Raw genomic sequence first — 16,868 nt, 5'->3', positions numbered from 1 at the left:
AAACAGATCTCCTCATCCGCAGGAGGCGAGGGTGTGGGGCGCAGATGCAAGGCCCTGCTGGCAGTGATCTTGGCGGCTGCATTGGATGGCGTTCCCTGCACTGCATTTGGTGGTCCAGGCCATCACGTGTCCTTCGATCACACATTAGGTATTGGTCGGCTGTCCTCTTTGTCCTTGGGGGAGGTATCCCATAGGTCTGCACTGCTCCAGAGTGCCTGGCCCGGCTGCGGAATTGCCTCTGGAGTTTCCCTTTGGGAGGTGTTCTGTCCTGACCGGCAGTGTCCTGTGATGTAGTGTAGCTCGAAACGGAGGGTGGTCCAAACTGTGGACGCAGCTCCTCTCTGTGCATGCTCGAGAGACAGTGACAGCTCGATCGCCCGTTTTAAATCTAAGGTGGACTCCGCCAACTGCTTCCTCTGAGTGGCTATATTGTTTATCCCACAAACCAGCCTATCCTTCAACAATTCAGAGAGGGACAGCCCAAAACCATAATGCTCTGCCAGTCGCCTGAGGCGGGTCAAGAAGTCAGTGACTGATTTACCTGCAGACCGCATCACCGTATATTAAAACTATACCGCTGCAGGATAATGGAAGGTTTAGGATCATAATGTTCAGCTACCAAGACGACCAGCTCGTCAAATGATTTGGAGTCTGGTGGGGCCGGGTAAGTGAGACTCTTTATGATTCCAAAAGTCGGGGCCGCAGGCAGTCAGGAGGATGACTTTCTGACAGTCTTCTCCCAAAATACTATTAGCCTGGAAGAAGTATCTCATACGTTCAGCATACTGGCTCGTCTTCCAGGCCTGCATCAAAGGCTTCCAGCTTACAGAACAGTGGCATCTTGAACTGCAATGTCCACGAGTTCCGAGATAGTAATCATCCGGAATGGATAGGCGGTTCCACAAGCTAGTCCGGAGTCTCCTTTGTCCTTGTCGCCAGTTTAGTAACTTGAGGAAGCCAGCGGTAGTGGAACAAGGATTTATTGAACTATGTACAATATTCTGCCCACGAACAGATTCAAAAACAACTTCTTCTCCGCTTTTACCAGACTCCTGAATGACCCTCTTATGGACTGAACTGATCTCTCCACACATCTTCCCTACTGAGAGCACTACACTCCATGTAGGGCTTCACCCTATGTCTATGTATTTACATTACGTATTTATCGTATGTCCTATGTTTCTCAGTATGGAAGAATCTACTGGTCTGTACGCAGAACAATACTTTTCACTGTATCTCGGTACACGTGACAATAAACAAAAATGCAAATCAACCAACAATTCCGGGCTTTGCTTGGGCCGGCTTTTATGTGTAGGTCTTTAATCGCCGGAATGTGGCGACTATGAGCTTTTCACAGTAACTTCATTTGAAGCCTACTTGTGACAATGTGATTTTCATTTCATTTCATTTAATGAGCTCAGCTGGGTGATCTCCACCCCCTACCTGGGAAGCTCGCACTCCACGAGTATCACAAGATCGACAATGGTTCCCCCCTGGTCCTCATGGGGGTTATAACAGAAATACTTGCCATGTAGTGATTGCAACAAAGGTTCACCAAACTAATTACTGGGATGGAGTGATTGTCCCAGGAGGGGAGATTAAATAGACTGGGTTTTTAATCTCAGGAGTTTAGAAGAATGAGAGATGATATCACTCAAAACATATAGAATTCTTACAGGGCTCAGCCAAGTAGATGCAAGAAGGATATTTCCCCTGGCTGTGTGGGTCCAGAACCAGTCTCAGAATGAGGGGCGGGTTGGGCGGCATGGTGGCGCAGTGGTTAGCACTGCTGCCACATGGTGCCGGTAACCCGGGTTCGATCCCAGCCCCAGGTCACTGTATATGTGGAGCTTGCATATTCTCCCGGTGTCTCCATGGGTCTCATCCCCACAACCCAAAGATGTGCATGGTAGGCGGATTGGCGATGCGAAATCGTCCCTTAATTGGGAAAAAAATTATTTAAAAAAAGAATGAGGGGCAGGCTATTTAAATGAGCTGGAGGAATTTCTTCACTCAGCTGGTGATAAATCTTTGGAATTCTCAGCCCCAGAGAGCTCCGGAAGCTCAGTCACTGAGTATGTTCAAGATTGAGATTGATAACATGGACACTTTAAAAACATCAAGCGATATGGGGATAGTGCAGGAAAATGGCTTTGAAGTGAAAGATCAGCCATGATCCCATTGAAAGGTGTACTCCTACTCCTATTTCTTATGTTCTTATTATTTTGGCTTTGGAGAGGTGAATTCTAAACGTAGTTTCAAAGGGGACAACATGGAGGTTACAAAAGACAACAACTGATCTTACAGAATGCGTTTAACATAATAAAATGTCCCAAGGCACTTCACAGCTGCATTATAACCTGGCACTACAAAGGGGCGAGGACCTGTCAAAGGAGGAGATGGACAACCACCACATCTCCTCAGATGAGGATGACGTTCAGGAGGGCAGCGAGGGGCAACTCCCAGATGAGATTGAGGGAGGACCTTGGGTAATGGTCAGAGCTGGAATGGGGCGCAGGACTTGGGACGTAGGAATTGGGACGTCCTGATAGTCTCTTGCTTTGCGGAGGACCAGGAGTAGGGTAGGCAGAGATGTCCTCGCAGAGTGGCTGTTACTTTCTTACTTGTGTGCTGCCAACAGAATATTTTCTCGTAGATTGTTCCTTTCATGGGCAGGACGTGGAATCCCAGTGACCAGACGATGCAGAAGAATGATGGCTTGCTTTGAGGACAGAGCAATACTCCTCATATCTCCTGTGAATGACTGACTCATGCCTGACAGAAACCTGATCGTGACCTGCCAATGAACAGGGTGAAATGTGGGCAATGAGACTCTGAATGATCCATCTCTGCTGATACTACCTCCTCCGAGTTTAGGGTTGCTGGTGTAGGTCTGTGCCTATGGTGCAAATGGACAGATTTTCATGAGTTTTCAGTCGATGGCTTCCTCATGCTGAAAAATGTTTCCAAATCGCTTCTCGGCCTTTTGGCCAAGATCAAGTGTAGTACCTGCTCTGCCTTTTGGCTCAGATCTGGTATGTCTCTCTTGAGGGGACCTTGAATTGGATTCAATTTGAATTTGAATTGGTTTTTGGGGCGGGCGAGGAGCTGGATTAGTGGTTCACCCCTGTCCACACTCTGAGCTCTGGCTTTGTAACTCAGAAAAAGTAATTTTAAAAAATGAAAAAAAGAATGTTTCCAAGGATGAAAGGCTTGTGCGTTGGCCTGAGTTGGAGTGGGGAGGGCATGACCATGATTATACCAGCATAACTGCATTGATACAGAGGAAAGGGTGAACAACTACTGAGCTGATATCCTCGCTGAGAAGAGATTGAGGATGTGCTGCCATTTGCATCCGGCCTAAATGTGAGGGTTTGCTGTGCATGTTGCAATGAAATGAGAATGGGGAGGCACTTTAAGGGTGCATAATGTGACCCTAAATACATGAAATGGTGCTATCAGTAGTTCATATCTAATCATGCCTAAACTCACCTGTGACTATAATTTCTTTGCCTTCCTCGCCCTCTCCTACGTCTGCCTATTTCTCCAGGATCCACAGCTGAGGTTGAGGTGGCTTGCTGACTGCCACACTCTATTGCCTGAGATGACCTTTGCAGGCATCCCCGGACGGCCGGTCCTCGAGGAGCTGGGCCTGCTTTCGGGCAGCACGGGTGTTGCATAGCTACTCTCCTCAGCATGCGGGGCTGGAGGTTTTAATTGTTATGGGCCAGGTTTAGAAAACTACAAATTATATCATGGAGTTCACCTGACCTACAACTGTTTACTAATTGTGGTTACAATGAGCACAACAGTCCATATCTAGTAAAGAATGTAAGTAACTCCTCCACCTGTTCTTGTTCTTTTCCAACCATCTGATCAAAAATAGTTTCCGATAATTCAACTTCAACTTTATCTTCACTCTTTGATTTCTCCTCTTGTCTTAACCTGTGACTTTGCGACCTTGTTGCTGCACAATCTGGAAAAATCCCAGGATATTCGTCCTTCAACACTTCAGTTTTTTGATTTTCCACTGGCTTATCAACCACAGGAGGCATCACTCCCACCTGCGATCCAGCTATATCATTGTTCAAAATAAACAGTATTCCTGGACAAGATAGTTTCTCTATTACTCCTACTACCATTTTGCCACTGGACATTCCAACCGTACCTTATATAATGGTACGCTACTCCTCTCATCCTGAATTCCACATATTATCACCTTTTCTGGCAATATTCCACCCAAACTACATAACTCCCCATCTCTTAGTATCAAAGATTAACTAGCTCCCGTATCTCTTAAATTTCTGACTTCTTTACCTACTCCTCCTGGTACACATGAGTAAACTTTACCCACAGAAGTAAATTCTTGAAAGAGATCTGGCACCTTCGTATCAATCACCTCTTGATCAGGCTGTACAATCTTTAGCACCTCCTTCGCTTCAATTGGGCTTTCCTTTACCACTTTACCAAACCCCAATGCCTTATCCTGTTCTACCACATCAGCCTTCACAGCGCTTTTCTTCAACCACCAACACTGTGACTTTACATGGCCTAGTTTATTACAGTGAAAACATCTGAAACTTTTTATTTCTCTTCCACCCTCCTGGATTTCTTTTTTTTTTAAATTAAATATTTTATTGAAAATTTTTGGTCAACCAACACAGTACATTGTGCATCCTTTACACAATATTATAACAACACAAATAACAACGACCTATTTTATAAACAAAAAATGAATAAATAATAAATAACAAAAATGAAAACTAGCCCTAATTGGCAACTGCCTTGTCACAAGTAACACTCTCCAAAAATATAATTTAACAGTCCAATATATAATTATCTGTAGCAACGACCTATACATACTATACAGTATATATTAACAACCCTGAGAGTCCTTCTGGTTCCTCCTCCCCCCCCCCCCCCCACCCCCCCTCCACCCCCCCCCCCCCCCCGCGATCCTGGGCTGCTGCTGCTGCCTTCTTTTTCCCATTCCGTCTATCTTTCTGCGAGGTATTCGACGAACGGTTGCCACCGCCTGGTGAACCCTTGAGCCGACCCCCTTAGGACGAACTTAATCCGCTCTAGCTTTATAAACCCCGCCATGTCATTTATCCAGGTCTCCACCCCCGGGGGCTTGGCTTCTTTCCACATTAGCAATATCCTGCGCCGGGCTACTAGGGACGCAAAGGCCAAAACATCGGCCTCTCTCGCCTCCTGCACTCCCGGCTCTTGTGCAACCCCAAATATAGCCAACCCCCAGCTTGGTTCGACCCGGACTCCTACTACTTTTGAAAGCACCTTTGTCACCCCCATCCAAAACCTCTGTAGTGCCGGGCATGACCAAAACATATGGGTATGATTCGCTGGGCTTCTCGAGCACCTCGCACACCTATCCTCCACCCCAAAAAATTTACTGAACCGTGCTCCAGTCATATGTGCCCTGTGTAATACCTTAAACTGAATCAGGCTTAGCCTGGCACACGAGGACGACGAGTTTACCCTGCTTAGGGCATCTGCCCACAGCTCCTCCTCGATCTCCTCCCCCAGCTCTTCTTCCCATTTCCCTTTTAGTTCATCTACCATAGTCTCCCCTTCGTCCCTCATTTCCCTATATATATCTGACACCTTACCATCCCCCACCCATGTCTTTGAGATCACTCTGTCCTGCACCTCTTGTGTCGGGAGCTGCGGGAATTCCCTCACCTGTTGCCTCGCAAAAGCCCTCAGTTGCATATACCTGAATGCATTCCCTTGGGGCAACCCATATTTCTCGGTCAGCGCTCCCAGACTCGCGAACTTCCCATCCACAAACAGATCTTTCAGTTGCGTTATTCCTGCTCTTTGCCACATTCCATATCCCCCATCCATTCCCCCCGGGGCAAACCTATGGTTGTTTCTTATCGGGGACCCCCCCAAGGCTCCAGTCTTTCCCCTATGCCGTCTCCACTGTCCCCAAATCTTCAGTGTAGCCACCACCACCGGGCTTGTGGTGTAGTTCCTCGGTGAGAACGGCAATGGGGCTGTCACCATAGCCTGTAGGCTAGTCCCCCTACAGGACGCCCTCTCTAATCTCTTCCACGCCGCTCCCTCCTCCTCTCCCATCCACTTACTCACCATTGAAATATTAGCGGCCCAATAATACTCACTTAGGCTCGGTAGTGCCAGCCCCCCCCTATCCCTGCTACGCTGTAAGAATCCCTTCCTCACTCTCGGGGTCTTCCCAGCCCACACAAAACCCATGATGCTCTTTTCAATCCTTTTTAAAAAAGCCTTCGTGATCACCATCGGGAGGCACTGAAACACAAAGAGGAATCTCGGGAGGATCACCATCTTAACCGCCTGCACCCTCCCTGCCATTGACAGGGATACCATATCCCATCTCTTGAAATCCTCCTCCATCTGTTCCACCAACCGCGTTAAATTTAACCTATGCAATGTGCCCCAATTCTTAGCTATCTGGATCCCCAGGTAACGAAAGTCCCTTGTTACCTTCCTCAACGGTAGGTCCTCTATTTCTCTACTCTGCTCCCCTGGATGCACCACAAACAACTCACTTTTCCCCATGTTCAATTTATACCCTGAAAAATCCCCAAACTCCCCAAGTATCCGCATTATTTCTGGCATCCCCTCCGCCGGGTCCGCCACGTATAGTAGCAAATCGTCCGCATACAAAGATACCCGGTGCTCTTCTCCTCCCCTAAGTACTCCCCTCCACTTCTTGGAACCCCTCAACGCTATCGCCAGGGGCTCAATCGCCAGTGCAAACAATAATGGGGACAGAGGGCATCCCTGCCTTGTCCCTCTATGGAGCCGAAAATATGCAGATCCCCGTCCATTCGTGACCACGCTCGCCACTGGGGCCCTATACAACAGCTGCACCCATCTAACATACCCCTCTCCAAAACCAAATCTCCTCAACACCTCCCACAAATAATCCCACTCCACTCTATCAAATGCTTTCTCGGCATCCATCGCCACTACTATCTCCGTTTCTCCCTCTGGTGGGGCCATCATCATTACCCCTAACAACCTCCGTATATTCGTGTTCAGCTGTCTCCCCTTCACAAACCCAGTTTGGTCCTCGTGGACCACCCCCGGGACACATTCCTCTATTCTCATTGCCATTACCTTGGCCAGGACCTTGGCATCTACATTTAGGAGGGAAATAGGTCTATAGGACCCGCATTGTAGCGGGTCCTTTTCCTTCTTTAAGAGAAGCGATATCGTTGCTTCAGACATAGTCGGGGGCAGTTGTCCCCTTTCCTTTGCCTCATTAAAGGTCCTCGTCAGTACCGGGGCGAGCAAGTCCACATATTTTCTATAGAATTCGACTGGGAATCCATCCGGTCCCGGGGCCTTTCCCGCCTGCATGCTCCTAATTCCTTTCACCACTTCTTCTACCTCGATCTGTGCTCCCAGTCCCACCCTTTCCTGCTCTTCCACCTTGGGAAATTCCAGCCGATCCAAGAAGCCCATCATTCTCTCCCTCCCATCCGGGGGTTGAGCTTCATATAATTTTTTATAAAATGTCTTGAACACTCCATTCACTCTCTCCGCTCCCCGCTCCATCTCTCCTTCCTCATCCCTCACTCCCCCTATTTCCCTCGCTGCTCCCCTTTTCCTCAATTGGTGTGCCAGCAACCTGCTCGCCTTCTCCCCATATTCGTACTGTACACCCTGTGCCTTCCTCCATTGTGCCTCTGCAGTGCCTGTAGTCAGCAAGTCAAATTCTACATGTAGCCTTTGCCTTTCCCTGTACAGTCCCTCCTCCGGTGCTTCCGCATAGTGTCTGTCCACCCTCAAAAGTTCTTGCAGCAACCGCTCCCGTTCCTTACTCTCCTGCTTCCCTTTATGTGCCCTTATTGATATCAGCTCCCCTCTAACCACCGCCTTCAACGCCTCCCAGACCACTCCCACCTGGACCTCCCCATTATCATTGAGTTCCAAGTACTTTTCAATGCACCCCCTCACCCTTAGACACACCCCCTCATCTGCCATTAGTCCCATGTCCATTCTCCAGGGTGGGCGCCCTCCTGTTTCCTCCCCTATCTCCAAGTCCACCCAGTGTGGAGCGTGATCCGAAATGGCTATAGCCGTATACTCCGTTCCCCTCACCTTCGGGATCAATGCCCTACCCAGCACAAAAAAGTCTATTCGCGAGTAGATTTTATGGACATAGGAGAAAAACGAGAACTCCTTACTCCTAGGTCTGCTAAATCTCCACGGGTCTACACCTCCCATCTGCTCCATAAAATCTTTAAGCACCTTGGCTGCTGCCGGCCTCCTTCCAGTCCTGGACTTCAACCTATCCAGCCCTGGTTCCAACACCGTATTAAAATCTCCCCCCATTATCAGCTTTCCCATCTCTAGGTCCGGAATGCGTCCTAGCATCCGCCTCATAAAATTGGCATCATCCCAGTTCGGGGCATATACGTTTACCAAAACCACCGTCTCCCCCTGTAGTTTGCCACTCACCATCACGTATCTGCCCCCGTTATCCGCCACTATAGTCTTTGCCTCGAACATTACCCGCTTCCCCACTAATATAGCCACCCCCCTGTTTTTCGCATCTAACCCCGAATGGAACACCTGCCCCACCCATCCTTTGCGTAGCCTAACCTGGTCTATCAGTTTCAGGTGCGTTTCCTGTAATATAACCACATCTGCCTTAAGTTTCTTCAGGTGTGCGAGTACCCGTGCCCTCTTTATCGGCCCGTTCAGCCCTCTCACGTTCCACGTGATCAGCCGAGTTGGGGGGCTTCCTACCCCCCCCCCCCCCCCCTTGTCGATTAGCCATCACCTTTTTCCAGCTCCTCACCCAGTTCCCACGCAGCTGTATTTCCCCCAGGCGGTGCCCCCCGCCCATCCTCTCCCATACCAGCTCCCCCCTCTCCCCAGCAGCAGCAACCCAGTAATTCCCCCCTCCCACCCCCCCCCGCTAGATCCCCCGCTAGCGTAATTACTCCCCCCATGTTGCTCCCAGAAGTCAGCAAACTCTGGCTGACCTCGGCTTCCCCCCGTGACCTCGGCTCGCACCGTGCGACGCCCCCTCCTTCCTGCTTCTCTATTCCCGCCATGATTATCATAGCGCGGGAACCAAGCCCGCGCTTCTCCCTTGGCCCCGCCCCCAATGGCCAACGCCCCATCTCCTCCACCTCCCCTCCTCCCCCCATCACCACCTGTGGGAGAGAGAAAAGTTACCACATCGCAGGATTAGTACATAAAACCCCTCTTTGCCCCCCACATTCGCCCCACCACTTTGTTCGAACGTTCTTTTTAATAACCCGCTCATTCCAGTTTTTCTTCCACAATAAAAGTCCACGCTTCATCCGCCGTCTCAAAGTAGTGGTGCCTCCCTCGATATGTGACCCACAGTCTTGCCGGTTGCAGCATTCCAAATTTTATCTTCTTTTTATGAAGCACCGCCTTGGCCCGATTAAAGCTCGCCCTCCTTCTCGCCACCTCCGCACTCCAGTCTTGATAAACGTGGATCACCGCGTTCTCCCATTTACTGCTCCGAGTTTTCTTCGCCCATCTAAGGACCATTTCTCTATCCTTAAAACGGAGGAATCTCACCACTATGGCTCTGGGAATTTCTCCTGCTCTCGGTCCTCGCGCCATCACTCGGTATGCTCCCTCCACCTCCAACGGACCCGCCGGGGCCTCCGCTCCCATTAACGAGTGCAGCATCGTGCTCACATATGCCCCGACGTCCGCTCCCTCCACACCTTCAGGAAGACCAAGAATCCTCAGGTTGTTCCTCCTTGCGTTGTTTTCCAGTGCCTCCAACCTTTCCACACATCGTTTCTGATGTGCCTCCTGCGTCTCCGTCTTCACCACCAGGCCCTGTATATCGTCCTCATTCTCGGCTGCCTTTGCCTTCACGACCCGAAGATCCCGCTCCTGGGTCTTTTATTCCTCCTTTAGCCCTTCGATCGCCTGTAGTATCGGGGCCAACAGCTCTTTCTTCATTTCCTTTTTGATCTCTTCCACACAGCATTTCAAGAACTCTTGTTGTTCAGGGCCCCATGTTAAACTGCCACCTTCCGACGCCATCTTGGTTTTTGCTTGCCTTCCTTGCCGCTGTTCTAAAGGATCCACTGCAATCTGGCCACTCTCTCCTCCTTTTTCCATCCGTATCCAGGGGGGATTCCCTTCTGGTTTACCGCACAGTGTTTTTAGCCGTCAAAATTGCCGTTGGGGCTCCTATCAAGAGCCCAAAAGTCCGTTTCACAGGGAGCTGCCGAAACGTGCGACTCAGCTGGTCATCGCCGCACCCGGAAGTCCTGGATTTCTTTTTTAATCTGAGGTACACCCTCCTCATCATCTCCCATCAGATCCCTTTTACCTTTACCACTTGAGTATTTCTCTTTTCCCCAGTTTCTATCCCTCACAGGCTGAAATTGATGTTGGAAACCAAACTTTGATTTATGAACTAATTCATAATCATCTGCCATTCGACTATCCTCATCACTATCCTCAAACTGTCACGTTTCATGGCCATTTTCTGAAGTTCAAAGTCTCTCTCTTTTTCTTTTTCCCTGATCGGTACCTCCCTTTCTCTCACTTTTGGTCCTGCTAGGGCTATTCTTTCTTTTTCCCCGTTCTTCTCTCTCCTTTTCTTTTTCTCTGATCTGTACTTCCCTTTCACTTTCTTTTTGTTCTGCTAGGGCAATTATTTCTTTTTCCCTTTCTTCATATTCAAGCTGCTTTAATTCTTTTTCATGTTCAAGCTGCTTGATCTGTAATTGAATTCTTGCCATTTCCAAATATTCTGACTGTGTCTCAGGCAATTCCAAATGCTCACCTACCACCGCAATTACCTCTTCTTTTTGTATGTTGTCAGGCAATGTTATTCCCAAATCTAAAAGCCTTTATTTAGTCTCTTTGTGTGACCTTCTCCCACCCCAAAACATCTGAGCCTCTGAAAGAGCCATTGTCCACAACACACTCCCTACTTAAACTGGAATACACCACCTGAAAAGCAAACACAAATATGCTCACCCCTCACTGTCTTTAAGTTCATTAAGCCAACCCAATCATGAAAGATAGACTTTTATCGAATGAGCCCCCAATTTGTTATGGGCCAGGGTTTAGAAAACTCCAAAGTATATCATGGAGTTCACCTGACCTACAACTATTTACTGATTTTGGTTACGATGAGCACAAGGATCTGCCCTTTAGGTATTATTCAACAGAGGCCTTAAGCATTTTTAATCAAAAACAAAGTTTATTCTACGAGTTTAGTTCACATTTTTATAAACACACACAGTAAGCATTTTTATCAACTACCAACATAGATATCCCACACAGCTACAGTGCTCTATGTATAACCCTTAATAAATTCCCCTTTTAGCTGTTCCAACTTAATAACAAGATCCCATAAACCAGAAACCCCTTTTCAAAGGTGTGGCCCAGCACTCGGCACCCAAGACTATATAGATGCTCATGTTTCCTTTCCAAAACAGGTTTGAATTTCTTCCAGAAAACAGTTATTGCTTTTCAAGTTATCAAACAGTCTGGAACAGCTTTTAAAATGCAGATGGAGAAAAAAAACCTTCTTTCAACCTGTGCAGAACAAAACCAGTTCAAACTCAAAGCGAAAGTAAAACCAACTCCCAGGGCCACAGCCCAGCTCCACCTACAAAATGACATCACTGAAGCCATGTGATAAGACAAAAACATTTCTTAAAAGGACACTCCTATGACATAATGGTGACGAGGACATCAATTGTGACGGTGTGGGTTAGTAGCGACATATATCATGGGAGAGTAGGGGACCAAAGGTTACATTGAAGGAATTTGAAAGTGCAGTTTTATGTCATTTGAGGGAGAGTTGTTTTCCTGGGGCAAACAGCAAAGTAAGTGGAATTAGGAGCAGGAAAGGGGATAAATGTGATCAGTGATACAAGGAAGTGATTGGTGCAGTGGGCGTAATGAGGCCACATGACATGGCAAGCTCAAGGAGTAGGCGAGTGTATGCGAAAGAAACTTGGTGGGTGAGAGATCAGGGAGAAGGTGGTTGAATCGAGGATCAGGCTTCTTCTTGAGGCTGCCTTTTGCCTCTAGGTTGCCGACATCCTGCATGGTCTGGCGCAAACCGTTGGGCTGGAGAGAGTGATACGAGTGTGCTGGACTGGTATTTAAATATAGCGCCAGAACTTTCGAATCCACCAACAGTAGGCAGGTGGACGAATCAGCTGCCGGCCTGTTAGAACAGTCGGAGTAGAACTTGTTTGTGCATAATTAATGAGATTCCAAGTGCAGAAGCTGGCGCAGGATCTCGCCAATTCTGGTCAGAGGGACAGGAGCCAGCTGCCAACGCACTTAATCTCAAAGTGGGAGAATTCCATCCTGAATCTTGATAGGTTAATCAGGAAAAGGGAGAAATAGGAAATTATTGTTCCAGCTGATTCCCCTTAATCTGAATGACCATTCAGAAAAAAAATCATAAACCATGAAACAGGGTTGATCATTTGAATCTGGACTGCATCAATTCCTGTTCATTTAATTTTGTTTTGCTGAAATAATTTAGAATAAGCAAGGTGGGAATTTAGGGGTCGAGGTTCTACTTGTTATATCAAAGAAACGCTGGCAAAGTCGGCCGAATCATTGCAAATGATTTGGGGAACCAAAAATATAATATTCAATTCACTGGAAGAAGACACCAGCCATAAAATTGGCCACATCCCTCGGTCAGCAATCTATGCTGCGCTGGCAGAAAGACAATTAAAGTATTTAAAGAGGCAGTTGAGAGAAATTTTCCACCTCAAATGGCCATTTGCCAGGGATGGACAGGTCACAAGCAGTTTTCGCAACACGACAGCTGAAAGGAGGCAAATACCTAGCAGGTTGTCATTGACGCCAAAAAGTGACACACACTCAGTACCATGAAGGGGGAAGTGGCAAGTCTGAGATTGGCAGACATTTGTGACGACAGGAGCAGGTCATTGAGGCTGATATTAATGATCGCATCTTGGTAAGGAATTGCAGGTGGTTCCTGCAGGAGACTTTCACAACTCAACCAGGCTGTCGACCTACGCAGGGCAGCACGGTAGCACAAGTGGATAGCACTGTGGCTTCACAGCGCCAGGGTCCCAGGTTCCATTCCCCGCTGGGTCACTGTCTGTGCAGAGTCTGCACGTTCTCCCCGTGTCTGCGTGGGTTTCCTCCGGGTGCTCCGGTTTCCTCCCACAGTCCAAAGATGTACAGGACAGGTGGATTGGTCATGATAAATTGCCCTTAGTGACCAAAAAGGTTGGGAAGGGTTATTGGGTTATGGGGATAGGGCGGAAGTGATAGCTTAAGTGGGTCGGTGCAGACTTGATGGGCCGACTGGCCTCCTTCTGCACTGTATGTTCTATGTTCTTTTTTAAAAAAAAATAATTTTTATTAAAGGTTTTCATAAAATATCAATAACAAAATGAGAAAGAAAAAAGAACCCAACAGGGTTAAGTACAAAACACAATCTAAAAAAGCAACCCCCCAAACCACTCCGCCCCATACATAAATAAGAAATTAACATTAACACCCCGACTTAACACAACAGGTGTATACACCCCCTCAGACCCTCCAGTGTAAATAACACAAACAAAAATAAAGTAAATTCCCCACCCCGAGCTGCTGCTGCCATCGACCAATGTCTAATGTTCTGCCAGAAAGTCTAAGAACGGTTGCCACCACCTAAAGAACCCTTGTACCGACCCTCTCAAGGCGAATTTCACCCTCTCCAATTTAATGAACCCTGACATATCGCTGATCCAGGATTCCACACTTGGGGGCCTCGCATCTTTCCACTGAAGGAGAATCATTCGCCGGGCTACCAGGGACGCAAAGGCCAGAATTCCGGCCTCTTTCGCCTCCTGCACTCCCGGCTCCTCTGCCACCCCAAATATTGCGACCCTGGATCCTACCACCCTCGACACCGTCCTCGCTACGCCCTTTCAAAATTCCTCCAGCGCTGGGCATGCCCAGAACATATGGGTGTGATTTGCTGGGCTCCCTGAGCACCTAACACACCTGTCCTCACCCCCAAAGAACCGGCTCATCCTTGTCCTGGTCATGTGGGCCCTGTGCAGCACCTTAAACTGTATGAGGCTGAGCCTCGCGCACGAAGAGGAAGAGTTCACCCTCCCTAGGGCATCTGCCCACCTCCCCTCTTCGATCTCCTCTCCCAACTCCTCCTCCCACTTACCTTTCAACTCCACCACCGAGGCCCCCTCCTCCTCCTCCTGCATCACCTGGTACGTTTCCGAAATCTCCCCCCCCCCCCTGTCCTGTACTGTGTGTGGCAGTAGCCACGGGAATTCCACCACCTACCATCTGGCAAACGCCCTTACCTGCAAGTACCTGAAGGTGTTCCCCGGGGGGAGCCCGTACTTCTCCTCCAGCTCACCCAAGCTCGCAAACTTCCTGTCCACAAACAGGTCCCCCAACTTTCGTATCCCTGCCCTGTGCCACCCCAAAAACCCTCCACCTGTTCTTCCTGGGGCGAACCGGTGGTTCCCCCGTAATGGGGTCCACGCCGAGGCCCCAACTTCTGAGGGCCGCCACCACCACCGGGCTCGTGGTATACCTCCTTGGAGGGAGCGGCAGCGGCGCCGTTGCCAGCGCCCCCAGACTCGTACCCACACAGGACGCCGTCTCCAGCCTCTTCCATGCAGCCCCCTCCCCCTCCATCACCCAATTGCGCACCATCGTCGCATTGGCGGCCCAGTAGTACCCACAGAGGTTGGGTAGCGCCAGCCCCCGCCCCCCCATCTCTACTCCAGGAACACCTTTCTCACCCTCGGAGTCCCTCGCGCCCTCACAAACCCCATTATACTCCTGTTAACCCGCATGAAAAAAGCCTTCGGGATAAACACGGGGAGGCACTGGAACAGGAACAAAAACCTTGGGAGCACCGTCATTTTGATTGACTGCACCCTACCCGCCAAGGACAGCGGCAACGCGTCCCACCTCTTGAACTCCTCCTCCATTTGCTCCACCAGCCTTGTAAAGTTAAGCCTATGCAGGGCCCCCCAGCTCCTGGCCACCTGGACCCCCAAATATCTGAAGCTCCTCTCCGCCCTTTTTAGTGGGAGCTTGCCAATCCCCCTCTCCTGGTCCCCTAGCTGAACTATGAACAGCTCGCTCTTCCCCATATTGGGCTTGTACCCCGAAAAGTCCCCGAATTCCCTAAGGATTCTCATTACCTCTGGCATTCCTCCCGCCGGGTCCGCCACATACAGCAGCAGGTCGTCCGCATAAAGCAACACCCTATGCTCCTCCCCACCCCGCACCAACCCCCTCCAGTTCCTCGACTCTCTGTGCCATAGCCAGGGGTTCAATCGCCAGTGCCAAGAGCAGGGGGGACAGGGGACACCTCTGTCTCGTCCCTCGGTGCAACCGAAAGTACTAGGACCTTCTCCTATTTGTGGCCACACGCCATCGGGACCTCATACAACAGCCTAACCCACCTGACAAACCCCTCCCCAAACCCGAACCTCTTCAGCACCTCCCACAGGTACCCCCACTCTACCCTATCGAAGGCTTTCTCAGCGTCCATCGCCACCACTATCTCCGCCTCCCCCTCCCTCGCCGGCATCATGATAACGTTCAAAAGCCTCCGCACATTCGCGTTCAACTGTCTCCCCTTCACAAACCCAGTCTGGTCTTCATGGATGATCTGCGGCACACAATCCTCAATCCTCATGGCTAAGACCTTTGCCAGCACCTTGGCATCTACATTTAGCAAGGAAATCGGTCTGTAAGACCCACATTGCGGGGGATCCTTGTCCCGCTTCAGGATCAAGGAGATCAGTGCCCGGGAATTCGTCGGGGGTAAAGCCCCCCCCCTCCTTGCCTCATTAAAGGTCCTAACTAACAGCGGGCCCAACAGGTCCATATATTTTTTATAGAACTCGACCGGGAAACCATCCGGCCCCGGTGCCTTCCCTGCTTGCATGCTTCCTATCCCTTTGATCAGCTCCTCCAGCCCAATCGGGGCCCCCAGTCCCGCCACCAGTCCCTCTTCCACCTTTGGAAACCTCAATTGGTCCAGGAAACGGCCCATCCCTCCCTCATCCCATGGGGGCTCGGATCGGTACAATTCCTCGTAGAAGTCCCTGAAGACCCCATTGATGCCAACCCCACTCCGCAACACGCTCCCTCCCCTGTCCTTAACTCCCCCGATCTCCCTAGCTGCCTCTCGCTTCCGAAGTTGATGCGCCAGCATCCGGCTTGCCTTTTCCCCATACTCGTAGACCGCCGCCTGGGCCTTCCTCCACTGCACCTCCGCCTTCCTGGTGGTCACCAGGTCGAATTCGGCCTGGAGGCTGCGCCTCTTCCTCAACAATCCTTCCTCAGGCTCTTCCGCATACCTCCTGTCTACCCTCACCATCTCCCCCACCAGCCTCTCCCTCTCCCCCGCTCCTTGTGGGCCCTAATGGAGATCAGCTCTCCCCTCACCACCGCCTTCAGTGCCTCCCATACCATCCCCACTCGGACCTCCCCGTTGTCGTTGGTCTCCAAGTACCTCTCTATACTTCCTCGGACCCGCTCGCTCACCTCCTCGTCCGCCAACAGCCCCATCTCCAAGCGCCACAGTGGGCGCTGGTCCCTCTCCTCCCCCATCTCCAAGTCCGCCCAATGCGGGGCGTGGTCCGAAATGGCTATTGCCAAATACTCGGTATCCTCTACTCTCGCTATCAGCGCCCTACTCAAAATGAAAAAGTCGATTCGAGAATAAGCCTTATGGACATTTGAGAAGAATGAAAATTCCCTCGCCCCCGGCCTTGCAAATCTCAAAGGGTCCACCCCTCCCATTTGGTCCATAAATCCCCTCAACACTCTACCCGCCGCCGGCTTCCTACCCGTCCTAGACCTGG

The 16,868-nt window shown here is 49.9% G+C and overlaps 1 protein-coding gene and 1 pseudogene across 5 annotated transcripts in view; one reads left to right on the top strand and one right to left on the bottom strand.

Annotated features, from left to right (window-relative positions):
- Positions 1 to 16,868, bottom strand: part of dzank1 (double zinc ribbon and ankyrin repeat domains 1) — a 197,370-nt gene that overhangs the window by 58,985 nt on the left and 121,517 nt on the right. The gene's annotated exons all lie outside the window — the stretch shown is intronic.
- LOC140430854 (U2 spliceosomal RNA) lies at positions 2,971 to 3,176 on the top strand (annotated as a pseudogene).

The sequence above is a fragment of the Scyliorhinus torazame genome, chromosome 1 (assembly GCF_047496885.1).
Source record: "Scyliorhinus torazame isolate Kashiwa2021f chromosome 1, sScyTor2.1, whole genome shotgun sequence".
Taxonomy (NCBI): Eukaryota; Metazoa; Chordata; class Chondrichthyes; order Carcharhiniformes; family Scyliorhinidae; genus Scyliorhinus; species Scyliorhinus torazame.
Note: the sequence above shows the minus strand (reverse complement) of the source record. Positions and strands in the feature narration are given on the sequence as shown.